At 44.5% G+C, this 16,008-nt stretch overlaps 1 protein-coding gene across 3 annotated transcripts in view; it reads left to right on the top strand.

The window, feature by feature from the left end:
- EXOC6B (exocyst complex component 6B) overlaps window positions 1-16,008 on the top strand; it is a 607,915-nt gene that overhangs the window by 529,453 nt on the left and 62,454 nt on the right. The window contains exon 21 of one of the 3 annotated variants that reach the window (XM_072612825.1): window positions 1-16,008. This exon is cut by the window's left edge and continues 25,851 nt beyond it. The exons of the other annotated variants lie outside the window; for them this stretch is intronic. The gene's annotated coding sequence lies outside the window, so the exon portion shown is untranslated. 3 annotated transcript variants of the gene reach the window in all.

Here is a 16,008-nt window from a genome sequence, read left to right as displayed (position 1 = left end):
GAATTGGTTCACCAAGGGGTCAAACGTTAGAAAGAAGAGAGAGTGGCTAGCTCAGGGGAGATAGCCTAGGAGAGAATTAACAGATCAAGGGATTGGAGGTCACCATGCAGTCAAAGAGAAGTGGGTAAGGGAAGGCAGAGAGAGGTGAAAAACCAATAGATGATGGTTAGATGAGGGGATCTGGGGAATTATTGAACACAGAGGTGGTACATTTGTAGGTGGTGGCAAGGTCAAGAGTATGACCATCTTTATGTGTGGCTGAAGTGGGACGGAGGAGTAGCTCATGGGAGGTAAGTAGGTTATGGAGCTGAGTTTGAGGGAGGGTCAATATGTATCTTGAAGTCCCTTGATATAAAGGCAGGAATTAAGGAGAAAAAAATTGGTATGGTCCATATGGATCCTGACTCTGTCATCCAGTGAGTTAGCTAGCTCCCTTCTGGCTTTGTACACTGGGCTAATTTGATTAACAGTCCATCCATGCTTTCATCCAACTCATTGATAAAAATGTTAAATAGCACAGGGCCAACCACCACAGGTGGCTCCTCTTGGAGTTCAACTAGTCAAGGACTTTCAGAACATCCAATGTTTTGCTAAAATGTAGATGAAAAAATCTGTCCTTTTCATCTATCAGTTTACTGACTGTGCCCTAAAAGGACCTAGGTTAGACTGACGTGACCTGCCCTTGAAGGCATGTTGATTGTGATCATTGCTTCCTTTTCTAGGTGTTCACCAACCCTCTCTTCAATAATAACACCTCCTTCCCTGCAGCCACTGAAGTCCTGCCTGTGTGTGTGTCTTTCTCCAGAATTGTTGTATTCCAAAGGCCACATGTGAAAGGATTTCTGTTATCCTGAAGACTGCTTTCTGAATACTTGCACATTTTGGGTGGGATTGTGACAACAGATTACTCCCTGTCTACTCCCAGCTATGCTAATGCTGCCTAACTTCCTAGAACACTAGCCTGAAACCCAGAGCCCTCTTTAGTATTCCTGGGACTTTGCTTTGCACAGGTACAGCTCAAATTTCCTTTATCCATCTCTCTTTCATTAATGTATAATTAATACGACTGCTTTTCACCCCGCCCTCTTTATGTTCGAATGGTGACTTGGAAGAAAAGCTCTGAGATGATGTTCTCTGTACAAAGAGTCTAGAATGGCAGGCTGTTGGGGAAATAGAAGGAGTTGTGACAATTTCCAAAGCATTTAGCCAAAAAAAAAAAAAATGGAGTTTATGGCAGCCTTCAGGATCCAGCTGGAAAGAACTGTCACTGACCTTTGGGAAGTGAGAGCTGCAATGTCAGGAGAAGGCAGCCCTTGGAGTTTCCATGGTATCAGCGACCAAGCCCTGCAGGATGTGTGGCTGGTGCATGCTATATAAAGGGTGCTGTTCACCAGAGAAGAAAAACTTCCATCCTGGATGTGTCTGACTTTGCCTTGAGGAGGTTAGAGATATCCCTGTGATATCTCTGAATAGTGGAGAAGTAGGTGGTACTATGTGATGTCTAAGAATGGAATCCAAATGGTGCCTATCACCAGGAGGATGCTCTTGGTTTAAGACTGGGTGTGTAAGGGATGCAGGGAAGTTCACAGATCCCATCTTCTTGGCAGTGCCTCCTCCCAGATCTGAGTTAACCTTCTCTTTAGAATGGGGTGCATTCCAGTTGCCCCCTTCACACCCTGAAAATAACTATCCTGCCTTAGACTTTGGGACAGGATGTGACCTGCTGTGGGAAGGCCACAGTGGAGATGCTACAGAGAATCCGGCTAAACAAGGCACTTTGTCTCAGCAAGAGCAGGACTGGTTCTAGCCAGTGCCCCAGAGACAAGCAGCGTGACTGGGTGTGAAAGGCCAGGCACTTGTGGAGGATCAACTGGTCTTCCCACCAAGAAGGTGATAAGCATCTCCCAAGCTTCCCAGATGTTGACTTGGTAACACTTTCTAAGCAGCTGACAGCGTGTGCAGCATGCAGGCCCTTGCTAAATGACCTTGTCTGCCTTTCCAACTGACGTGATAGCAAACACTGGTTCCCAGTATTGATTTAGTGACCTCTCTACTTCGCTTCTTCAGTTCATGAAGTATGGTCTTAACAAAGTTTCCTCAGAATCAGCTGATTTCCTTTGTTTCTAATACCCATGGAGTTTCCATGTGTCCAGTGGCACTGGAGCAGCCTGTGGTAATGGTGATGCAGAACAGTCTTCCATCAGAAAAGCTGCCATGGCTCTAATATCCCTAGAGTGGTCAGAGAACCAGTGGAACAAGAATGAGCCCTCTGCAGGACACAAACAAGCCAAGCCAAAGCTTGAAGCATCAGGGTCTGGGTGAGACAGCAGGAGTGGGTAGGCTGGGCATGTTTGCTTCCATTTTAATCTTGGTTTTCTTTCTGAAAACTTGAAATAGACTAAAGAGCAGGCCCCAAAGCCAGGACGATCTTGGTTTGAGAACCTGCACAAGTGTCTTCTTCAACTCTCATGGCTCCAGGCCACTCTCTTAAGACTCTAAGGCCTGGCAGAGAAGGGGTTACCCTCCCTTGGGAGAGGGAGTTTCTTCATCTGTACCAATGGCCATTCCCAAGCCCTGTTACTCCTACGTATGACAAATATATGTTCTGTAGAGGTAGCCACATGTGCTAAGACATGTGCTAAGACACACAGATCACCTGGTAGAATTTAGAGCTTGAATGAGCTTATGTCCTAAAGCACACATTGTTTTCCTTTGTGCTCACACAGCCCTAAAAACAGGCTCATTGGACTCATTTAGGAAGATGCTTAACCAGCCAAGAGGGCTAGCCTGGAATCAGGGATTTCAGGCTAAAAGGCACCTTAGAAGACACCTATTCCAACTCTCCCATTTAATAATTAAAAACTGATGCATAGAAGATTTGAATGAGATTCCTGAAATCACACAGGCATTAGGTGGCAGAACCTAAGATCTGAATCCAGTTCTTCTGCCTCTAAATCTTGTACCATTTCCATCATACCATGCCAAATCAAGTTTGGTGTGTTAGCAAGTCTATTTTTTGTACCCATATTTATATTTCTACTCGTGGACACGTGGGGGCCCTATGTACATAAGCACACACACGCACACACACACACACACACACACCAGAAGACCTAGGCACAACAACCATGGGAGTATTTCAATTAAAGTCACCTCACACTCAAGAAATTGCCAGAGGTTCCAAAAGATCAGAGTAGGAGTTATTACAGGGGCTGTGTAAGAACAGGCCCACTGATGTACTCTTTGTGGGCCTTGAACTGGGCCATCCATTCAGAAATGCAGTTTTGAAGTGTGCTGAGAAAGTGACTAAACTTGTCACATTCTGTGACCCAGAGATTTCACTTTAAAGCATCTATCCCAAGGAGAGCAAACAGAAGAAGAAAAGTCCCTAAAATATTTCTCGATAAAGATAAAAATCTCCAAAAGAATATCCCAAAATATTTATAGCAGCACCTTTTGTACTGTTCTGTGCTGTTCTTTTTGTAAAGCAGATGATCATTAATTGGTTAATTGATTCATGGCACATGAATGTAATGGAAAGTTACCACAAGGTGAAAAACCCTGTTTATCAAGAAGACAAGGAAGCATGGGGAGACCCAAATGACCTGATGCAAAATGAAGTCAGCAGAACCTAGAAAACCTTCGACCCATTAATTCCCTCAGTGGACACAGAATCAACATGAACTCTATAATAAGGATGGCCAAGCTTGATCCTGAAGAAGAGACAGAAGAAGGTACTTGCCTCCGTTCTTTGGATATGGAAGTCTGTCTAACCTGGTTGCTGTTAGTTTTAAGTAAACTACTTTTCTTTCTTCCTTCCTTTCTTCTTTGTTTTAAGGCATGACTTTCTGAGTGGGTGAAGAGGAAGGAATATATTGGGAAACAAAGATAATATAAAACTAAAGATGCCAAATGTTTCTAAAAGGATATGTAGATGCCACAAACTTTGGGAACAAATCTGCAACCACCAAGTGTGAAGTTGTAGACTATTCAGAAAGGGACATAAGCTATCTAGTTCAAGGCCTTTGTTTTTCCAGAGGGATAACTGAGGCCTAGAACTGTTAGGTAACTCACCCTAGGCTGCAGCTCCAGGAATGAAATGCACATGTTCCCAAATCATCCCCTTTTTAGGCCACAAGACAAGGTGAGCAGCTTTGGCCCTTTGCCTTGCCCCTTCTTTGTGTCTCACTGTATGACCTTGGCTAAGTCACATTATCACTGTGGGCTTCTGCTATACCTCTGCCTGCCTGGTGGCAGGGGCTCCCTTCCTTGCTTCTTCCAGTTGTGAATATATTTGAGGGTGTTCTATGTGTGGGGAATGGTGCATCTCCTTTTTACAACAGCATGCAACGAAGATGGACATCAGAACTTTTGAGAGGCTTTAGACTCACATGAGAGGGTTTTCCCAGCAGCCATAGGATCAGAACCTGTAAAACGTGGTACACTCAGTCACTTGGGGCAGAATTCACAAAGGACAGACAAAATGCATTAAATAGAACAATAGCCGCAAATTCCCCAAATCCAAAGTTCCAGTGATGCCTTTCTAAGCTTCATCCTTCATCCCCCACTTTTGTTCATAATCATTTGAACACTTAATTATTGCCTTCTGAACGCTCACATTGAGTGGAGAGAGTGATGACATAGTACTATGTGTTATGTGAAGAATCTCTTAATCATTGATAAATTGTAGCTTATTTGTGTTGTTTCTGGTTGGCTGAGCAATAGATGAATTAATTCCCTCAATCAAAGTTTACTTCTACTCCCAGTGACTAGTTAGCAAGTGATTATGAAGTGCCTGCTATGTGATACATTAGGCTAAATGTTAGAAATACAAAAAGAGGCAAAAAACAGTCCCTGCCCTCAAGGAGTTCACCTTCTAATGGGGAAGACAACATAGAAGTAAGTCTTTTAGTCACATCCCACTCTTTGTGACCCCATGAACAACAGAGTTTTCTTGACAAGGATACTGGAGTGATGGGCCATCTCCTTTACCAGTGGATTAAGGCAGACAGAGGTCACATGACTTGCCCAGGTGTAATGGCAATCAAATTAGGATCTTTTGCTGTTTTTGTTTTACTCAAAATGCCTCTGATTGAATAATGTGATTGGGGAGGATCTTTCCTATCCATTGATGGACCTGCCCATTGTGGGAAGGAAGCTTGATTAGGGGAGTTGTTTTGTAGGAGGGTCCCAAGTACCTTTTGTTTTTTCTGTTGAAGCACTGGGTCGAAGGGTTATGTCCTCTGACTCTAAAAAGTGTATAAATCCTCTGAGGGGGAGGTTTTACTTTACTTTGGGACTTATTGACTGGAAATGTTTCTTTGGCCCGAGAGACTGGGAAGCCGTTAAGGAACCCCCCTACAATAGTCAGACATTTTGGAAGCATGTGTGTTGACTTTGCATTTTGATTTTCTCTGATACCTGTGCTTGACTAACGTGATTGTTAACCTCTTGAAAGTCGCTTTCCTTTTATGAATGCAGATCTAAGAACTTGTGGTAGCAGGTCTCCTTGTGTATGTTGGGGTGCTTACTGTTACACCAGGATCACCCAGCTAGTAAGTATCTGAGGCCACATGTGAACTCAAGTCCTCCTGACTCAAGGTCTGGCACTCTACCCACTTAGCCACCTGACTACCTCTAAATAACAGGATACAAACAACAAACACACATATTCACAGAACTGATTGAAGGAGTAACCCCAATCTCATCATATGTATAATATAGTTATTTCTGTCTTTGTCCTTCCAATGAGTAGAGCTAACAAGAAGATCTTGGATTCATCTCCCATGTAGTCTAGTTATTTTCATCCAGTGAAAAATTCTGTCTCCCTCTGATGCTCCTCTTTTCAATGCATGCTGTTAAATCATTAACACATCTGGTAGGTCCAGGACAAATTCACCCTGTCTCCTGGAAGGACTGCTCAGGGAGCACCATCCTTAGACCAAGAGCAGCATGTGTCGTGCCTTTTGGTGATAAGTACCTGGTAGGAGAGAGACTGGTCTACCTTCTGACTCTGGGAATCCTTAACTGCTTCTCATCTTAGGCTACACAACTAGAAAGTGTTCAGGGCTAGCCGTTTGGTCATAGTATTCAGTCCATGAGTCTGTGGTATCAGGGAAAGGCTCTGGACAAAGGGCATAAATGTCAAGTAAATGGGTTTCTTTGAGGTAAATGTACCCAGCACAGGACCTTCTACTCAAAGGTCACTTGAATATGTGTTCTTTGAATTGAATTTGCAGTCAGAGCCCACACTGTCTTTGCTGCTTAGCCAGATATGGAAATTTTAACCAAAACAGGCACCATCTTGTCCATACATTGCTTATAATCCAAAGTTAAAGGCCATGTGAACAGCAGACAGTCTGTGCTGGTTCATGAGCACGCAAATGCAATCCCTTCAGTTCAGCAGAGCACAGAGCACCATGTCAGGCATTAGAGAGATCAGAAGAAAAGACCTACTACTCCATGCCCTTGCGGAGCTGACAATCTAGTAAAGGCACAAATAACCCAAAGTCCCATGTCAAATAATAATAACAAAGCTTAGCTTTTTGTGATATTTCCATTTTTGGCTTAAGGCAAGCAGTAATCCTCTTTCTAGGAGGGTGGAGAGCAGGCCAACAGTGTTCTCAAGTGGCATTCTCATTTGCCAGGCCTATCCCTAGCAATCCAAATGTTCCCTCTAGGCACTGATGGAGGTGGGGGGGACATCCTTGGTGAAAAAGATCTCTGAAGACTTCTAATTCATCCCTCTGTCTACAGACAGCCTCCGCCTACATTATAAAAGCCAGATGGCGACTGTTCCAACTTCCCAGGGTTCCCTAGGAGAGAAATCCAAGTTCAAATCCAGGACAACTATTAGGCCTTGCAGTTGCCTCCCAAACCTCCCTGTATGTTGAATCAAAACAGATTGCTAAGGACCCAAAGTGCTGATTCCATATTCACATGCACACCCCTAAAATCTTATCCGTGTGCTGATCATCCAACTCTGATAAATTTACAGTCATCCCCTATTGGCCTTCCAAGGCTTTGTAAGGTGACGGTATGTAGAAAGGAAGCTGGGAGCTTTAGTGAGTGGACAGTCAGAAGCCCAAGCTGCAAAGAAGTGTCCCAAGCCTGAAGCAGGCCCAAGACAGCTAGGGGAGGACTGCAGACATCTGGAGGAGCTGGGAAGGGCCAAAGTGCACCATCAGGTCAGCATAGTATATTGCTCTCCTGGGGAGAGAGCTTGGAAATCCTGGACAAAGTACTGCAAGTCGAACCATGTTCCAAAGTGAGTGTAAGCAAACCAGAGTGTCCACGGTGTAATGACCGTGTCCTGGGTGACCTTGCTGCCTTGGGAGAGTTGACTGTGCCCAGTTATGGAGACTTGTCTTGAACCAGCTTGTGGATAGTCGGGAGGGACTTCTTGAGGTACTGGCTACTTCTCCAATGGAAGGAGCCCAGTAGCACCAGGGACTCAGTGACCCACTATGGACTTCCCTTGGATTGCCCCAGATTGATCTGAGAGGAGCAGTGTCTTCCCAGGTGCTCTCATCTGATCCACTGCGTTTGTAATCGTCTCTCTGAAGGTGACCCTCAGATATTCAGAGCCCTAATTTTCTCTTCTGACCTCTCATCTTCTCTTGCCAGCTACCTCACTGATATCTTCTTGCAGCTGTCTGTTCAGTCAGCATCTCAGAATCAAAATGTCCAAAACAAGCTCTTCATCTTCTTTCAGCTCCAAATTTGCTTCTTTTAAAAACGCACTCCTCCTCCAAGTCATCCAACCTTATAATCGTTAATGAGTGGACCACCGATTCCTTTAGATTCTAACTCATCACCCCTCCCATCCCTACGAAGGCAGCTTCCACTTCTTACATTCTACTCACCTGATTCAGACCCTCATTGCCTTTCAGCTACACTACAGTGACAGCCTCCTACTCCCTGTCTCTCCAGTCTCTCCTTCTGCCAGAATCTCTCTTAAGCACGTGTCTGACCATGTCAGGCCCCTTCTTAAAGCCTTCAAGGCCACCTATTGACTCGAGGGAAAGTGAGAGATTCTTTTCCCTGGGGATACAGGCCTTCCATCATGTGTTTTCAAACTAGCTTTCTGAAGTACATGCTACCTGTTCCACATCATACCCTGTGTCAGCTAAACAGGGCCTTGAATTGCTCCCCACACTCTGCCTTCACCACCACCCCCCTTTCCATGCCTTTGCATGGTTATCCTTCTGCCTGGAGCACATCCTCTCTAGGGCCTCAAGTCTCACATCCTTTATCTTCTCTGCTCTGCCTTCCTGCTGGGGCCCTGGCACATCTCCCAATGGAGTGCCCACCTTGGGAGAGCTGCTAATATTACTTTGTTTCTGTCTCAGCTAGAACAGTGCCTGCCCTTCAGTGGGGGCTTAGTGAATGGTTGCTAAATTAAACTTGTTTGGAGTTTGAAGGCAAAAATCTTTTCTCCATCCTTCCCACTATCTCAAGGTACTTTGGACAAGTCACTGGGTTGCCCCTTGTCTGTGTGCTGCTCTGCCCAAAAAATGACCAACTCTGGCTCTTAGAGACCTGCTTCTTTCTCCAGGCCTTTCTCTGCCCAGCCTTTGACTGGCTGCCAGGCCCAGACACATCCGGTACACACTCATTTAGTGATGTTGTCTCCCCCTTTAGAATGGAAACTCTTTGAAGGCAGGAACAGGATTTGCTTTTTCTCTTTATCTCTAGGGTTTAACATAGTGCAAAATGTACGGTATGTGCTTATTAACAAATGCTTACTTATTGACTGATTTATGATTTCATATGTAATACTCTTTGTCTTGTCTTTCTATGTGGAAAGTTTGGGTTTAGTGTTTATTAGGTTCTGAATGTAAAAAACAGTTTTTAAAATTCTTTTCTAAACCAGAAAGAAAATCCAGTACTGTCAACCAGCATGCAGTTTTCCTTATACTTGGATTTCCAAAAATGTCTGTTGGAAACCTGTGTTTCATCATTCCAGGGTTTGCTCTTGGGCCCCGTGACAAATATAGAATTATCCTAAAGTGAGATGAGCTGTTCTGGCACGGGAGAGGTTCTGCTTCCTGTAGCCAAAGCCACTGGGTCCAGAACTTTGAGGAGGGCAGCCTGCCCTGGTAGAAATTGGGCTGGATGGCCTGAGGTTCCCTCTGAGCTCACAGATTATCTCTCTGTCTCCTGTGCCATGTGCATTGACCAGCCCCTGGTCCTCCTCAGATCTCTGCCTCAACTTTGTGAACAATTGTCTGTTAGATTTGAAGTCTGGATGAGCATTGTTTTCGGATCTGCACTTGTCCCCTAGGTAAAAGTCTCTAGTTTGGCCACTGACACATCAGGTCAGTGCCACAGTCAGTAGTTTTGTTGATTCCCTGAGTTTTCTGGCTGTGGGCATTCTTCCATAACCTGTCACGCGTCACTCATCCCTCCCAAGAGATCCACTTCGCAGACTGATTGGGAAGAACATACTTTGTAAACCTAAAGCAGGATGGAAATAGGTGTTGTTATTATTACTGTACTTTAGGGACAATGAGTTGGCTGCCTTCTCCCTTTACTGCCCTTCTCTCTTCCCATTTTTCTTCTCTTTGCCCTTCCCTCTTCTATCTTCCTTCTTTCCTTCCCTTCCCAAATCTCCGGCTCCTGCAGACTTCTAGCTCTGTTCAGGCTTTATAATTATCACCTTGGTTTTTCTTACCATAGTCTCAATAGACTATGCCTTCAGAGGAGAAAAAAATATGTGATTATAACTTTGATGAGTATAAAAGTGATCCTGGACCAGTCAAACACAGCTCTGCTATCACCATTTATACTTGCTATTAGAAAGCAAGGTCCCTGTCACCTCATGTTACACATAAGGAAGTAGAAGCTGCCCCATGTTCCCTGAATTTTGACAAGACAACTGTCCTGCATTCCTGCTGCTTACCTGTGTGCACTGAATGTGTTTAGAGAAAGTAATTGAGGTCAAAAGTTTGCCAAGAGGGTGACTGAGTGTTCCATTGTCCTTCAAATGAGTTTCAGAGTTCTGGGAGCCTCATCCACTTTACTTTGCCTGTGGTATAACATTGCTAATTGATTGAGTCATCCTGAACTGAACATGTCAAAACAATCCAAGAAATGGTGACAGTACTCTTATGAAATTTCCATGGGACGTCTGCAAAGGCTAAAAATACTTGTGTTTATCGGGGATTGTCATGCAGTGAAACATATTGAAAGTTGTATTGCATTTGAAAACCAAATGTTGAGGGCTCTCGAAGCTGGGTTAAAGACAGTGCCAAGCTTTGCTTCCGTTTGCCCTAAGACAGTGGGACCCCAAGGGCAGTTGTCCAAACTGGAGGTAAGCAGAACTTGGGATGTTACAAACTACACTCATTCTCCTCTGGTGTCCACCAAATCCTAAGGTGGCAGCCCTATTAACCTAGTTGTCAGGAGCCTAAAGGTGTTAATCAGTACCTATCATGTTAAAAAATTGGCATTGGTTACAGTCAGTGTCACAGGTGGGGATTATGTAGCCAAATTTTTCTGGGAAGCAGCCCAGTCTAGGAAGGAGTGGAGAACTGTCAGTAAATTTGGGTACAACCTAAGAATCCATGTCAAGCAAGCTAGTTTTTCCAGATCTCAGTCTTCACCAATCTTTACCTTTACAATATCCAAGAACATGACATTTGAAACTTAGAAGGATCCTCAGTAGACATCTAGTCCAACTTGTAGAAAAAAGGAATCTCAAGTGGCCATCAAGGCTATGTTCAGAAACCTCCAAGGGGGGGGACCCCTTTTGCAAGTGTTAGGAAAATTGTTGTGGCATCTAGACTCTTCCCGACTTCCTCCTGTGGTCCTGATTCCACCCTTTGGAGCCAGCATCCCTTCTTCACCTGACAGTCTGCTGCTATCATGCATGTCCCAAATCTTCTCTTCTCCAAGCTAAACATGCCCATTTCCTTCCATGGATCTTTATGACCTCATGGATCCTCATGATCCTCATGGGTCCTAACGTCCCTTCACCATCTTAGCAGCCTCTCATACTTATCAGTGCCTGTCATCATGATCACCATCACTGAACATATCTTGGACACGTGTGTGGGATACTCTATGACCAGTGGCATAGAGGTCATACAGTCTCACCCTCTCATTTTTGAAACAAGGAAAAAAAATCAAGGCCAAAGAAATGGAGTGACTTGCCAGAGGTCATACCTAGATAGGATTGGACCCTTTCCCTGTACCATAACATAGAGGCAGCAAGACAGGCATGGTGTCTGCTGAGTAGCCAGACTCAAAAGACCCCAAGCAGAAAAACTCAGAATTCCCAAATGGCATTTTCTAGCACGGGGCTGGCGAGAGGGAGACTCTAGAGGCAGAATTCAGTGATAGGCCTAGGGGGCAGGATCAGGCACAAAGTCAGACTATAGGATCTGAGCTGCCATGTTAGAAATCACTTTGTCTAACCCATCCCTAAGCAGCATCCTCCACAAGGAGGAAGAACCTCTTGTCTCTCCTCCCTCCAGTCTGTCCTCACACAATTGCCAAGAGTGCACCATTTCACATACTCACTCTATAGAGCCTACAGTGGCTTCCCATTGCCTCTAGGGCAAAAAGCAAATCCCTTAGTCGGACATTGAAGGCCCTCCACAATATGGCCCCATCCTCCTTTTCTAGCCTTGTTTCACACTTATATTCTGTATTCTAGGCAAACTGAACCCCTGGCCATCCCCCAAATTGGATGTGCCATCTCTGGGCCTTCCCACAGACAGTCCCCCACACCTGCAGTCCCCTCAGCCCTCCGCCACGTCACCTTTCAGATTGAGCTGGGTCTGCCTCCTCTTGGAATCACTCCTCCCATATTCCCAAGGCCCTATTTATGCCTACCTTTATATTACACTTATATGTGTATATTTTAGGAGCCCCCAGTAAAGTTTAAGGTTCTTTAGAACAGAAGCAATTTTGGTTTTTGTCCTCACTGTCCATCACATAGCCCCTTACAGGTAGGAGTTACCAAATAAATGTTTATTTGTTGAATTGAGTTGAATAGCCAGCCATTCTCTGCTTAAAGACCTCCAGGGTCAGGAAACTCCCTTTCCCCCCTGTCCCCAAAGCAGCCCATTCCATTGTTTTGCAGCTCAAAATTTTCCCCAGATTGAACAAAAACCTTCCTCCTCCCAGCTACTAAGACCAATAGGTTGGGAAAAGCTGGAAACTAGGTGGGGGTGTAGCCATGAACAGGGGTAAGGAGGCAAGCTCCACAAGATAAACTGGTTGTTCAAACTATGTCTTCCTGAGCAATATGGGGATTTAATGGGATGATCTGCCCCACCCTGACATGGTCATACCCACCCCTTCATTACCTACCTCCCCCCCCCCCCAAAAAAAAAGCACAAAAACATCTTCTGAATCAGGGTGATAAAGGAATGAATGTTCTCTGGGTACTTAGGGAGAAGTGAATCCCCAGGGCCCTGAGGCACGAGTTCTTCTGCCTCTTCAGGGTCTTTGTGTCTCATTCCTCCTGCAAAAAGGGAGTCCCAAAGATCCAGATGACTCCCACCTGGCATAAATGAGGAGAGCCAGATGAGATTTAGGATCTGCAAGAAAAGTGGATTGTCTGAAACTTTGGGTTAGTAGAGAGAGGTAAGATGGGCAGCAGATTGTGAACAAACTTGAAAGGCAAGGTAAAGACCTTGGATATTGTTCTGTAAGCCTGTCCCAAATGAAAAATACGTCTAAAGACATGAACTGGCAGCTCTCAAGAGAAGAAACCCAAGCCATCTAGAGCTGTACGAAAAAGTGCTTCAAATCACTACTAATTAGAGAAATGCAGATGAAAGCAGCACAACCATCAGATTAGCAAAGATGACCAATAAAGGAACATAATAGATGCTGGAGAGGCTGTGGGAAACAGGCACCTGGATCCACCTGTTGGCAGACCTGGAAATGGGTACTCCCCATTCTGGAAATCCATTTGGAATTATACACAAAAAGTTACTAAACAGTGAGGCCCCTTTGACCCAGCTGCATGACTACTAGGCCTATACCCGAAAGAGAATGAAGAGAGAGGAAATAGTCTTTAATGTAGAAAAATATTTGGAACAATTCTTCTTCATGGCAGCAAAAGACAGCTACAGCTGAAAACTAAGGGGATTCCCGTCACTCGAGGAACTGGTGAATAAATTATGGTGTGTGAATGTGATGGCAAAGTGTTATGAGGAAATGGATGATTTCAAAGAGTCATGGAAAGACTTCTGGGAGCCAGTGCAAAATTAAGTGAGCGGAGCCAGGAGAACACTTGGCATTATTCCCTCGATATTATAAAAATGGACAATTCTGAGGACTTTCATGACTGAGGAAGAATGAAGTGAGCACAGTTTGTAACAACAGCAGGGCAAAGACGAACAATCATGATTCTGAAAGGACGCTAACTGACTCAGTGGCTGTTCCTAATGCCAGAGAACTCAGGACAGAGCTGCTGGCCATGAAGGAGATGGGCCGAATGACACACACACACACACACACACACACACGTGCATGTGTGGTTATGTATATTTGGTCATTAACTACCTTTGTTTTGCTTGCCTATTGTGTTACAAGAAATATGTTTTTCTTTTATTCTTCTTTGATGAGGTGGGGTAGGAGAAAAAGAAAATTGATTTCCATCCCCTTGTTAAGTAGAGAGGTGGAGTTTGTCGCTGTGCTTTGAGATGAGGCCACTGATTAGCTTAGTGTTAGATTTACTTCATTGCTTTGCTTTGTCACAAGACCCAAGTGGGAGGCAAATGTAAATGTTTGTCACAGAAAAACAGACATCAGCCCAACTTTATTCAAAATAATTAAAAATCATAAGACCGTGGAGAAAGTCCTTGAAACATTTGGAGTAGTGTGCATGTTATTGGCCTCCTGCTCTAGGCAAAGAGACCTGCCTTGATTAGGGAGGGCATCGGGACAGAAGGGCCAATCTGGGCCAAGGGTCAGAAGACTGGATGACCTTAGACATGTCATCTGTGAACCTCTTGCCTCAGCTGAAGATTATAAAGGCCTGCCATGCCCTGCCTGCCTGCTCGCTTTGCATAATAGATGTGAGAAAGTATAGGGAATCCTTCAGAACACCGGAAAACAACTAGAAAATGGTGGTAGCATTAGAGTAGTTAGGAAGCAGAGGGACCAGCGTTCTGGCCACTGACCAAATGTGTGACCCTGTATAAATCACGTAACCTCATGCAGCCTCAATTTCGTCATCTGTTAAATGGGGATAGTAATAGTTATCGCTTCCACCACAGAGAGGTGTTTTGTTAATCAAATGAAATAACAAATGTAAATTGCTCTGTAGACTCTAAAGTAACTGCTTTGTAAACGACATACATGACAGCTGTTTTCATTACATGGTGATGATAAAAGTAATTATTGGGTTCATGTTGCCATAAGCTACCACAGTCCTCCAGTCTTGTGTTTTTGGTCATGACTTCCTTACATTAATGTTCTTTGCATTAGCCTCCCAGATGAACTTCTTGAGGGCACACTATGTGGCTGTTCTGTTTCCTCATGGGACTCTGGATTTAGCCTTGGAAGGGACCAAGGAAATTGGGACCCACAGAGACAAAAGTGGTTTCCCCAGATAGTAAGTGGCGGGGCTGCCCCATGCAAAGCTGGGCCCAGACGGATAATAGTCGCCAAGTTTAGCCGACATTTAGCACAGGGTCTGGTCCACTGTTATTTAGCCTCATTGAATTCATTGTTAATGAAATGATGGGGGACGACAAAGTGGTCTTGCATCATCCTCACACCTGGTTGGGATGGGGAGATAACTGTAGGAGGAAACCAATTCCAGGAGCATGAATCCTAGCCTCTAGGTCTGTAGCACTGGTTGCTTTGTTTATGTGTGGAATGTGCCTTCAGAGGAGTCACTGGATGCCTTATAGATGCATTCATTATGTTTTCAATAATCTGATGCATGGGTGGAGGACAAGTAATTTATCCTAATTTGTGCCATAATTTGAAGGCATTGTCACTCTCTCCATCAGGTGCAACTAATTATGTGTATGGGATACTTAGGGAGAGGTAGGAAACCTTGTCCAAAGCATTTGGACTCTCCTTGTGCCTTACAGTCCTCTACCAGGCAAGTACTGAGCCATGTTAGGATTTCATTTTCCATTGTCAACAAAATCATAAAGTCAAGAAAATTCAAAATCCCAGTGAATGCCTAAATCCTGGCCAATGGTTGAAGACTCAGATGAAGACCCAACATCTATTGCTTTTCTTTGGCCTCCCTAAGAAGAGAAATTCTTGGAATTACTGGGTTACTGTGCTCATGCAACTGTGACGTTGTAAATGAAAGCAAGAGAAGTCTGCTCCCAAAATATAATAATAGATTTTGAAATCATCTGATCCATTTTACAGAAACCAAGACCCAGAGTAGTCTTGCCAAAAGACATAGAGGAAATAAGTCACTGATATGGCCCCCAGAGCCTCTGAATCTGGTGGTGTTTGTGCCATGCTACCCTGAAGAAAAAGACTAAGGCCTCAGACGCTGCCCAGAGGATGGACGGGCTTGGCTTCCAAAGGGAGCTCCCCGACGTCTTCACGTCTTCTGCTTCAGACTGACAGCGCAGTGTTGCAGAATGAAGGAAATGTGAAGGCAGTAAAAGTGCCACCTCTGACAGTCCTTCCCTGGAAGACCAGGGGCAAGCCAGACCTGCCTCAGCCTCAGCCACCTTCTCTGTAAGAGCTGACAGGACGAGTCTACCCAGAACGTGGGGCCCATGGGGGAGGAGATGATAAGTAGAAGGAGCAGAGAGCGCTGTATGTGCCTTAATGACCTGCGTAAATACTTATTATTCATTTTCTTCCCGTAGAAGCATTAATGTTGGGACCTAAGGACGTTTCTTTCTCCTTTTCTGAGCAGTTATCTTTCCTTACCGTTTTTTCAAAAACCACAGGTGACCAAAGAGGTGGAATTAAGTAGCATTCAACAGAATCCAGTTGAGAAGCAGGTGGTAGGCCCCATTTTCTTCCTTTTATTTCAAAAAATATATATTTTCTATGGATTCA

Source organism: Notamacropus eugenii, chromosome 1, assembly GCF_028372415.1.
Source record: "Notamacropus eugenii isolate mMacEug1 chromosome 1, mMacEug1.pri_v2, whole genome shotgun sequence".
Taxonomy (NCBI): Eukaryota; Metazoa; Chordata; class Mammalia; order Diprotodontia; family Macropodidae; genus Notamacropus; species Notamacropus eugenii.
Note: the sequence above shows the minus strand (reverse complement) of the source record. Positions and strands in the feature narration are given on the sequence as shown.